Below are 12,183 nucleotides of genomic sequence, written 5' to 3'. Positions count from 1 at the left end.
CTACTGTTGTATCATATCTACTGTTGTATCATATCTACTGTTGTATCATATCTGTGTTGTATCATATCTACTGTTGTATCATATCTGTTGTATCATATCTACTGTTGTATCATATCTACTGTTGTATCATATCTACTGTTGTATCATATCTACTGTTGTATCATATCTACTGTTGTATCATATCTGTGTGTATCATATCTACTGTTGTATCATATCTACTGTTGTATCATATCTACTGTTGTATCATATCTGTTGTATCATATCTACTGTTGTATCATATCTACTGTTGTATCATATCTACTGTTGTATCATATCTACTGTTGTATCATATCTGTTGTATCATATCTACTGTTGTATCATATCTATCATGTTGTATCATATCTACTGTTGTATCATATCTGTTTGTATCATATCTACTGTTGTATCATATCTACTGTTGTATCATATCTGTTGTATCATATCTACTGTTGTATCATATCTACTGTTGTATCATATCTGTTGTATCATATCTACTGTTGTATCATATCTACTGTTGTATCATATCTGTTGTATCATATCTACTGTTGTATCATATCTGTTGTATCATATCTACTGTTGTATCATATCTACTGTTGTATCATATCTACTGTTGTATCATATCTGTTGTATCATATCTACTGTTGTATCATATCTACTGTTGTATCATATCTACTGTTGTATCATATCTGTTGTATCATATCTGTTGTATCATATCTACTGTTGTATCATATCTACTGTTGTATCATATCTACTGTTGTATCATATCTACTGTTGTATCATATCTACTGTTGTATCATATCTACTGTTGTATCATATCTATCATATCTACTGTTGTATCATATCTACTGTTGTATCATATCTGTTGTATCATATCTACTGTTGTATCATATCTACTGTTGTATCATATCTACTGTTGTATCATATCTACTGTTGTATCATATCTACTGTTGTATCATATCTGTTGTATCATATCTGTTGTATCATATCTGTTGTATCATATCTGTTGTATCATATCTACTGTTGTATCATATCTACTGTTGTATCATATCTACTGTTGTATCATATCTACTGTTGTATCATATCTACTGTTGTATCATATCTACTGTTGTATCATATCTACTGTTGTATCATATCTGTTGTATCATATCTACTGTTGTATCATATCTGTTGTATCATATCTACTGTTGTATCATATCTGTTGTATCATATCTACTGTTGTATCATATCTACTGTTGTATCATATCTACTGTTGTATCATATCTGTTGTATCATATCTACTGTTGTATCATATCTGTTGTATCATATCTACTGTTGTATCATATCTACTGTTGTATCATATCTACTGTTGTATCATATCTACTGTTGTATCATATCTACTGTTGTATCATATCTACTGTTGTATCATATCTACTGTTGTATCATATCTACTGTTGTATCATATCTACTGTTGTATCATATCTACTGTTGTATCATATCTGTTGTATCATATCTACTGTTGTATCATATCTACTGTTGTATCATATCTACTGTTGTATCATATCTACTGTTGTATCATATCTACTGTTGTATCATATCTACTGTTGTATCATATCTACTGTTGTATCATATCTGTTGTATCATATCTACTGTTGTATCATATCTACTGTTGTATCATATCTGTTGTATCATATCTGTTGTATCATATCTACTGTTGTATCATATCTACTGTTGTATCATATCTACTGTTGTATCATATCTACTGTTGTATCATATCTACTGTTGTATCATATCTACTGTTGTATCATATCTGTTGTATCATATCTGTTGTATCATATCTACTGTTGTATCATATCTGTTGTATCATATCTACTGTTGTATCATATCTACTGTTGTATCATATCTACTGTTGTATCATATCTACTGTTGTATCATATCTACTGTTGTATCATATCTACTGTTGTATCATATCTGTTGTATCATATCTACTGTTGTATCATATCTGTTGTATCATATCTACTGTTGTATCATATCTATCTGTTGTATCATATCTGTTTGTATCATATCTACTGTTGTATCATATCTACTGTTGTATCATATCTACTGTTGTATCATATCTACTGTTGTATCATATCTACTGTTGTATCATATCTACTGTTGTATCATATCTACTGTTGTATCATATCTACTGTTGTATCATATCTACTGTTGTATCATATCTACTGTTGTATCATATCTACTGTTGTATCATATCTACTGTTGTATCATATCTGTTGTATCATATCTACTGTTGTATCATATCTACTGTTGTATCATATCTACTGTTGTATCATATCTACTGTTGTATCATATCTACTGTTGTATCATATCTACTGTTGTATCATATCTACTGTTGTATCATATCTACTGTTGTATCATATCTACTGTTGTATCATATCTACTGTTGTATCATATCTACTGTTGTATCATATCTACTGTTGTATCATATCTGTTGTATCATATCTACTGTTGTATCATATCTACTGTTGTATCATATCTACTGTTGTATCATATCTACTGTTGTATCATATCTACTGTTGTATCATATCTACTGTTGTATCATATCTACTGTTGTATCATATCTGTTGTATCATATCTACTGTTGTATCATATCTACTGTTGTATCATATCTACTGTTGTATCATATCTACTGTTGTATCATATCTACTGTTGTATCATATCTGTTGTATCATATCTGTTGTATCATATCTACTGTTGTATCATATCTACTGTTGTATCATATCTACTGTTGTATCATATCTGTTGTATCATATCTACTGTTGTATCATATCTACTGTTGTATCATATCTGTTGTATCATATCTACTGTTGTATCATATCTGTTGTATCATATCTACTGTTGTATCATATCTACTGTTGTATCATATCTACTGTTGTATCATATCTACTGTTGTATCATATCTACTGTTGTATCATATCTACTGTTGTATCATATCTGTTGTATCATATCTGTTGTATCATATCTACTGTTGTATCATATCTACTGTTGTATCATATCTACTGTTGTATCATATCTACTGTTGTATCATATCTACTGTTGTATCATATCTGTTGTATCATATCTACTGTTGTATCATATCTACTGTTGTATCATATCTGTTGTATCATATCTACTGTTGTATCATATCTACTGTTGTATCATATCTACTGTTGTATCATATCTACTGTTGTATCATATCTACTGTTGTATCATATCTACTGTTGTATCATATCTACTGTTGTATCATATCTACTGTTGTATCATATCTACTGTTGTATCATATCTGTTGTATCATATCTACTGTTGTATCATCTACTGTTGTATCATATCTACTGTTGTATCATATCTGTTGTATCATATCTACTGTTGTATCATATCTGTTGTATCATATCTACTGTTGTATCATATCTACTGTTGTATCATGTTGTATCATATCTACTGTTGTATCATATCTGTTGTATCATATCTACTGTTGTATCATATCTGTTGTATCATATCTACTGTTGTATCATATCTGTTGTATCATATCTACTGTTGTATCATATCTGTTGTATCATATCTACTGTTGTATCATATCTACTGTTGTATCATATCTACTGTTGTATCATATCTACTGTTGTATCATATCTACTGTTGTATCATATCTGTTGTATCATATCTACTGTTGTATCATATCTGTTGTATCATATCTACTGTTGTATCATATCTACTGTTGTATCATATCTACTGTTGTATCATATCTGTTGTATCTGTTGTATCATATCTACTGTTGTATCATATCTACTGTTGTATCATATCTACTGTTGTATCATATCTACTGTTGTATCATATCTGTTGTATCATATCTACTGTTGTATCATATCTACTGTTGTATCATATCTGTTGTATCATATCTACTGTTGTATCATATCTGTTGTATCATATCTACTGTTGTATCATATCTACTGTTGTATCATATCATATCTGTTGTATCATATCTATCATATCTACTGTTGTATCATATCTACTGTTGTATCATATCTACTGTTGTATCATATCTACTGTTGTATCATATCTGTTGTATCATATCTACTGTTGTATCATATCTACTGTTGTATCATATCTACTGTTGTATCTGTTGTATCATATCTGTTGTATCATATCTACTGTTGTATCATATCTGTGTTGTATCATATCTGTTGTATCATATGTTGTATCATATCTACTGTTGTATCATATCTACTGTTGTATCATATCTACTGTTGTATCATATCTACTGTTGTATCATATCTGCTGTTGTATCATATCTACTGTTGTATCATATCTACTGTTGTATCATATCTACTGTTGTATCATATCTGTTGTATCATATCTGTTGTATCATATCTGTTGTATCATATCTACTGTTGTATCATATCTACTGTTGTATCATATCTACTGTTGTATCATATCTACTGTTGTATCATATCTACTGTTGTATCATATCTGTTGTATCATATCTACTGTTGTATCATATCTGTTGTATCATATCTACTGTTGTATCATATCTACTGTTGTATCATATCTACTGTATCATGTATCATATCTGTGTTGTATCATATCTATCTGTTGTATCATATCTATCATATCTGTTGTATCATATCTGTTGTATCATATCTACTGTTGTATCATATCTACTGTTGTATCATATCTATCTGTTGTATCATATCATATCATATCTGTTGTATCATATCTATCATATCTACTGTTGTATCATATCTATCTGTTGTATCATATCTACTGTTGTATCATATCTGTTGTATCATATCTGTTGTATCATATCTGTTGTATCATATGTTGTATCATATCTACTGTTGTATCATATCTGTTGTATCATATCTACTGTTGTATCATATCTACTGTTGTATCATATCTGTTGTATCATATCTACTGTTGTATCATATCTACTGTTGTATCATATCTACTGTTGTATCATATCTACTGTTGTATCATATCTGTTGTATCATATCTGTTGTATCATATCTGTTGTATCATATCTACTGTTGTATCATATCTACTGTTGTATCATATCTACTGTTGTATCATATCTACTGTTGTATCATATCTACTGTTGTATCATATCTGTTGTATCATATCTACTGTTGTATCATATCTACTGTTGTATCATATCTGTTGTATCATATCTACTGTTGTATCATATCTACTGTTGTATCATATCTGTTGTATCATATCTACTGTTGTATCATATCTACTGTTGTATCATCTGTTGTATCATATCTGTTGTATCATATCTACTGTTGTATCATATCTACTGTTGTATCATATCTACTGTTGTATCATATCTACTGTTGTATCATATCTACTGTTGTATCATATCTGTTGTATCATATCTACTGTTGTATCATATCTACTGTTGTATCATATCTACTGTTGTATCATATCTACTGTTGTATCATATCTGTTGTATCATATCTACTGTTGTATCATATCTACTGTTGTATCATATCTGTTGTATCATATCTACTGTTGTATCATATCTACTGTTGTATCATATCTGTTGTATCATATCTACTGTTGTATCATATCTACTGTTGTATCATATCTACTGTTGTATCATATCTACTGTTGTATCATATCTATCTGTTGTATCATATCTACTGTTGTATCATATCTGTTGTATCTGTTGTATCATATCTACTGTTGTATCATATCTACTGTTGTATCATATCTACTGTTGTATCATATCTACTGTTGTATCATATCTACTGTTGTATCATATCTGTTGTATCATATCTACTGTTGTATCATATCTACTGTTGTATCATATCTACTGTTGTATCATATCTACTGTTGTATCATATCTACTGTTGTATCATATCTATCTGTTGTATCATATCTACTGTTGTATCATATCTACTGTTGTATCATATCTACTGTTGTATCATATCTACTGTTGTATCATATCTGTTTGTATCATATCTACTGTTGTATCATATCTACTGTTGTATCATATCTACTGTTGTATCATATCTATCTGTTGTATCATATCTACTGTTGTATCATATCTACTGTTGTATCATATCTACTGTTGTATCATATCTGTTGTATCATATCTACTGTTGTATCATATCTACTGTTGTATCATATCTACTGTTGTATCATATCTGTTGTATCATATCTATGTTGTATCATATCTACTGTTGTATCATATCTACTGTTGTATCATATCTGTTGTATCATATCTACTGTTGTATCATATCTACTGTTGTATCATATCTACATATCTACTGTTGTATCATATCTACTGTTGTATCATATCTGTTGTATCATATCTGTTGTATCATATCTACTGTTGTATCATATCTACTGTTGTATCATATCTACTGTTGTATCATATCTACTGTTGTATCATATCTACTGTTGTATCATATCTGTGTTGTATCATATCTACTGTTGTATCATATCTGTTGTATCATATCTACTGTTGTATCATATCTGTTGTATCATATCTGTTGTATCATATCTACTGTTGTATCATATCTACTGTTGTATCATATCTACTGTTGTATCATATCTACTGTTGTATCATATCTACTGTTGTATCATATCTGTTGTATCATATCTGTTGTATCATATCTACTGTTGTATCATATCTACTGTTGTATCATATCTGTTGTATCATATCTGTTGTATCATATCTACTGTTGTATCATATCTACTGTTGTATCATATCTACTGTATCATATCTGTTGTATCATATCTGTTGTATCATATCTACTGTTGTATCATATCTACTGTTGTATCATATCTACTGTTGTATCATATCTGCTGTTGTATCATATCTGGTGTATCATATCTACTGTTGTATCATATCTACTGTTGTATCATATCTACTGTTGTATCATATCTGTTGTATCATATCTGCTGTTGTATCATATCTACTGTTGTATCATATCTACTGTTGTATCATATCTACTGTTGTATCATATCTGCTGTTGTATCATATCTACTGTTGTATCATATCTGCTGTTGTATCATATCTACTGTTGTATCATATCTACTGTTGTATCATATCTACTGTTGTATCATATCTACTGTTGTATCATATCTACTGTTGTATCATATCTGCTGTTGTATCATATCTACTGTTGTATCATATCTGTTGTATCATATCTACTGTTGTATCATATCTGTTGTATCATATCTACTGTTGTATCATATATACTGTTGTATCATATCTACTGTTGTATCATATCTGTTGTATCATATCTAATGTTGTATCATATCTGCTGTTGTATCATATCTACTGTTGTATCATATCTACTGTTGTATCATATCTGTTGTATCATATCTGCTGTTGTATCATATCTACTGTTGGAATTTGGACACAATCCCCATGAATTAAAGTTAGAATCCTTAATTGAAACAATAAAAAAGTGGCCTCCCCGTTTGGCTAGGGGATGGGGCTGGAGAAATCCATAGACAGAGCTATGGATGCAAGGACTGACAATCCATTATAACTAATGTATAATATTAACGTATTCATGTTTTGAGGCTATACAGTATTTGTTTACATTTATGTTGCTTACCAACATTGGAATAAAAAAGCATATATTTTAGGTTCAGATCATGAGGCATTTATCAGTTATATTTTTGAAGAGTTAATGGGTAAATATAATTTATTTATGTCCAAAAATGAATGTAGTGTAGCAATTTAGGTCTCTATCTTTAAGGTTATATATATATATAAGGTTTATCTTTAAGGTTATATATACCTTAAAGGTTTATATAAGATATGATACCTTAAAGGTTTATATATCTTTAAGGTTATATATACTCAGTAATTCCTGATCAAGTGCATGAACTACAGTCTTTGGGCTAATCCCAAATTGAGCCATATACCCTGTGCCCAATGCACTTGATCTGAGGGGATTGGACAGGTGTAAGCAATATGGTAATAGCACCATTTGCATTTGGGGAAGCACATCTTCAGAATTACAGATGATCAGAATTACAGATAACAGTATATTACTTCACGCAGTAAAATGTACCCCGTAAAGTTTAATATGAGTGGTTTGTATTTCTAATTCCATGGAATTAGAATGACTTAGTAAATCATACTTTTTAGTCATTTAGCAGACACTCTTATGCAGAGCAATTTACGGTAGCAATTAGTGTTCAGTACATTGCAGATTGGCTGATTTTTTTTTTCACCTAGTTGGCTCCGGGGATTCAAACCAGCAACTTTTCGATTACTGGCCCGACACTCTTAACAGCTCGGTTACTTGCAGTGTACCCAGTTTGACACTTGATCTTGCCTTCTGTATTAAATAGGATGCCATGTTCATGGTGGATTCTACACTTGTGCGTCTGTTCCGGCCCAGAGATGTCAGTCAGGTACATTGTTAACGGAGTATCATAGAAGTTATACAACGTCCTTTAGAAATCACATCATCACATAATAACTTCACACACTATGGCAGTTCATCGTCAAACAATAGGAGAAGCTGATAGTGGGATAGCAGCTCATCATGTATGGGACTTAATATGCCTCTAAAATGGCACCCTATTCCCTTTATAGTGCACTATTTTTTACCAGGGGCACATTGTCCTCTGGATAAAACTAGTACACTATAAATCGAATGGGGTGCTTTTTGGGACGCAGTTTCATCTATGACCTGAACTATGGGCTCCATTAATAAAAGGGCTTGTTATTGCCAACGAGAGCTCACTTGATTGCCTAGACTTTCCTCTCACACATATTTTGCTACTGTAGTATAACCATCTGCCTGAGTTTGTTCTCTCCTTCCCCTCCTGTATATTTTGCAACAAGCGGAGGGAGGGTTCTTTCTCATCGGAGTGCTGAAAAGAGCCATTGTCTGGGCCCCTGAGCACCTGGACAGAGTTATCTCACTGTGGCACTGGCCCTCTCTCTACCTCTCTCTCTTTCTCTCTACCTCTCTTTCTCTCTACCACTCTTTCTCTCTACCTCTCTTTCTCTCTACCTCTATTTCTCTCTACCTCTACCTCTCTTTCTCTCTTTCTCTCTACCTCTCTACCTCTTTCGATCTACCTCTCTCTCTTTTCCTCTCTTTCTCTCTATCTCTCTCTCTACCCCTCTTTCTCTCTACCTCTCTTTCTCTCTACCTCTCTCTCTACCTCTCTTTCTCTCTACCTCTCTCTACCTCTCTTTCTCTCTACCTCTCTCTACCTCTTTCTCTCTACCTCTCTTTCTCTCTACCTCTCTCTCTACCCCTCTTTCTCTCTACCTCTCTTTCTCTCTACCTCTCTCTCTACCTCTCTTTCTCTCTACCTCTCTCTACCTCTCTACCTCTCTTTCTCTCTACCTCTCTCTACCTCTCTCTACCTCTCTCTATCTCTCTTTCTCTCTACCTCTCTTTCTCTCTACCCCTCTTTCTCTCTACCTCTCTCTCTACCTCTCTTTCTCTCTACCTCTCTCTACCTCTCTTTCTCTCTACCTCTCTCTACCTCTCTCTACCTCTCTCTACCTCTCTTTCTCTCTACCTCTCTTTCTCTCTACCCCTCTTTCTCTCTACCTCTCTCTACCTCTCTTTCTCTCTACCTCTCTTTCTCTCTACCTCTCTCTCTACCTCTCTTTCTCTCTACCTCTCTCTACCTCTCTCTACCTCTCTTTCTCTCTACCTCTCTTTCTCTCTACCTCTCTCTACCTCTCTCTACCTCTCTTTCTCTCTACCCCTCTTTCTCTCTACCTCTCTTTCTCTCTACCTCTCTTTCTCTCTACCTCTCTCTACCTCTCTTTCTCTCTACCTCTCTCTACCTCTCTTTCTCTCTACCTCTTTCTCTCTACCTCTCTTTCTCTCTACCCCTCTTTCTCTCTACCTCTCTTTCTCTCTACCTCTCTCTCTACCTCTCTTTCTCTCTACCTCTCTCTACCTCTCTTTCTCTCTACCTCTCTCTACCTCTCTCTACCTCTCTTTCTCTCTACCTCTCTCTACCTCTCTCTAACTCTCTACCTCTCTCCCTCTCTCCACCCCACGTGTTCTCCCTCTCTATCTCTCTCCTCTCTCCACCCCACGTGTTCTCCCTCTCTATCTTTCTCCCTCTCTATCTTTCTCCCTCTCTATCTTTCTCCCTCTCTATCTCTCCCTCTCTATCTTTCTCCCTCTCTCTCTCTCCCTCTCTATCTCTCTCCCTCTCTATCTTTCTCCCTCTCTATCTCTCTCCCTCTCCACCCCACGTGTTCTCCCTCTCTATCTTTCTCCCTCTCTATCTCTCTCCCTCTCTCCACCCCACGTGTTCTCCCTCTCTATCTTTCTCCCTCTCTATCTCTCTCCCTCTCTCCACCCCACGTGTTCTCCCTCTCTATCTTTCTCCTCTCTATCTCTCTCCTCTCTATCTCTCTCCTCTCTCCACCCCACGTGTTCTCCCTCTCTATCTTTCTCCCTCTCTATCTCTCTCCCTCTCTCCACCCCACGTGTTCTCCCTCTCTATCTCTCTCCCTCTCTCCACCCCACGTGCTCTCCCTCTCTATCTCTCTTCCTCTCTATATCTCTCTCTCTCCCCCCCTCCCTCCCTCCCTCCACGCTCTAAAGATCTAGCACCATCTTTTCTTTCTCATTCTCATGGTGTTTCTTCCAGACAGGCCATGAACTGGTGGGTGGCATTAGCGCTCACTCCCTGTCCATTCCATCACTGATCAGATGGTTCTTAAAGGGCCTGCCACTCACCAGTGATCTGATCAGCCACAGAAGGGCAAAGCCACGCTCAGTTAGGCTACTAGCTACCTGGGTCGTGTTCATTAGGGCAAAATATAGCAAAAATATAGTGCAAGTTCAGATAACAGCTCCCTGTTTCATTCCATTTTGCACACTGTTTTATACCGTTCCCTGTCTTCTGAACATGACCCTGTATATGTGCTGGGTAGTCGAGATTGGTCAGTTTGCAGGGGTGGTGGATTATGATACTCCAGGCTAGCTGTTCATATATTTTCAATTCCAATTGATATATTTCAGTCACTGGTACAATGATATTGAAATCCGAGACATCACATAGTATAGACAGGTGTACCTCCGCTCCCCCTCTCCGGAACCCGACGTCACTGGTCTACTAACCACCGTCCCTGGCAACCCTCATTAAACAAAGCTGGCAACCCATCATTACGAACACCTCGCAACCCTCATTACGCACACCTGACAACCCTCATTGCACACACCTGGCAACCCTCATTACGCACACCTGGCAACCCTCATTACACACACCTGACAACCCTCATTGCGCACACCTGGCAACCCTCATTACACACACCTGGCAACCCTCATTATGCACACCTCGCAACCCTCATTACACACACCTGTCAACCCTCATTATGCACACCTGCACCCCATCATGAGGCACACCTGGACTCCATCACTACCCTGATTACTTCCCCTTTATCTAGCACTCCTTTGTTTTCACCCACCAGGCAATATTGTTTATGTTTCCATTTTAGACACTTTTCTGTTTTGTACTGTTCCATGTCATCATTAAACTCACTAATTGCACTTGCTTCCTGACTCTCTGAGTCCAAGTTACAGTCAGGGTGTCCAAATTCGTTGTGATTATATAATAATATTGCTTAATTTATTTGTAGTCCATTCATATACATTCCATAGGTCCGGTTTCCCGTACACAGTTAGTCCTGGATTAAAAAGCACTTTCAATGTAGATTCTCCATTGAGTTCACTCGTTATTGCTGGACTAGGTCTAATCTGTGTACGGGAAACTCCCTCACTACGTAATGGCAAAAAATTGCCAAAGTGTTTAAATCATATTCATCATAATTAAATTGTTTCATAATTCCTGAATTCATACCTACATTATCTTGTCAATAGTCTCCTATTAACACATGCTGTTACCACAATTAGCTGTCTGGGTGTGTGTTGAGTCTAAGTGGTGTTGAGCTGTGGTGGGGTAAGACTTGACCTCCATGAGAAGGTGTGGAACCCCAATTAACCATCCAACCCTGGAGGAGCACAGCACCTGGCCACAGCTTCTCACGACACATCTGGAGGATTTCTGCATGTTTTTCACATCACCTAGAGCCATCTACCACCATAGCCATCTACCACCATAGCCATCTACCACCATAGCCATCTACCACCATAGCCATCTACCACCATAGCCATCTACCACCATAGCCATACAACTGTA

Source organism: Oncorhynchus gorbuscha, linkage group LG05 (assembly GCF_021184085.1).
Source record: "Oncorhynchus gorbuscha isolate QuinsamMale2020 ecotype Even-year linkage group LG05, OgorEven_v1.0, whole genome shotgun sequence".
Lineage (NCBI taxonomy): Eukaryota > Metazoa > Chordata > Actinopteri > Salmoniformes > Salmonidae > Oncorhynchus > Oncorhynchus gorbuscha.
This window is presented reverse-complemented; position numbering follows the sequence as displayed.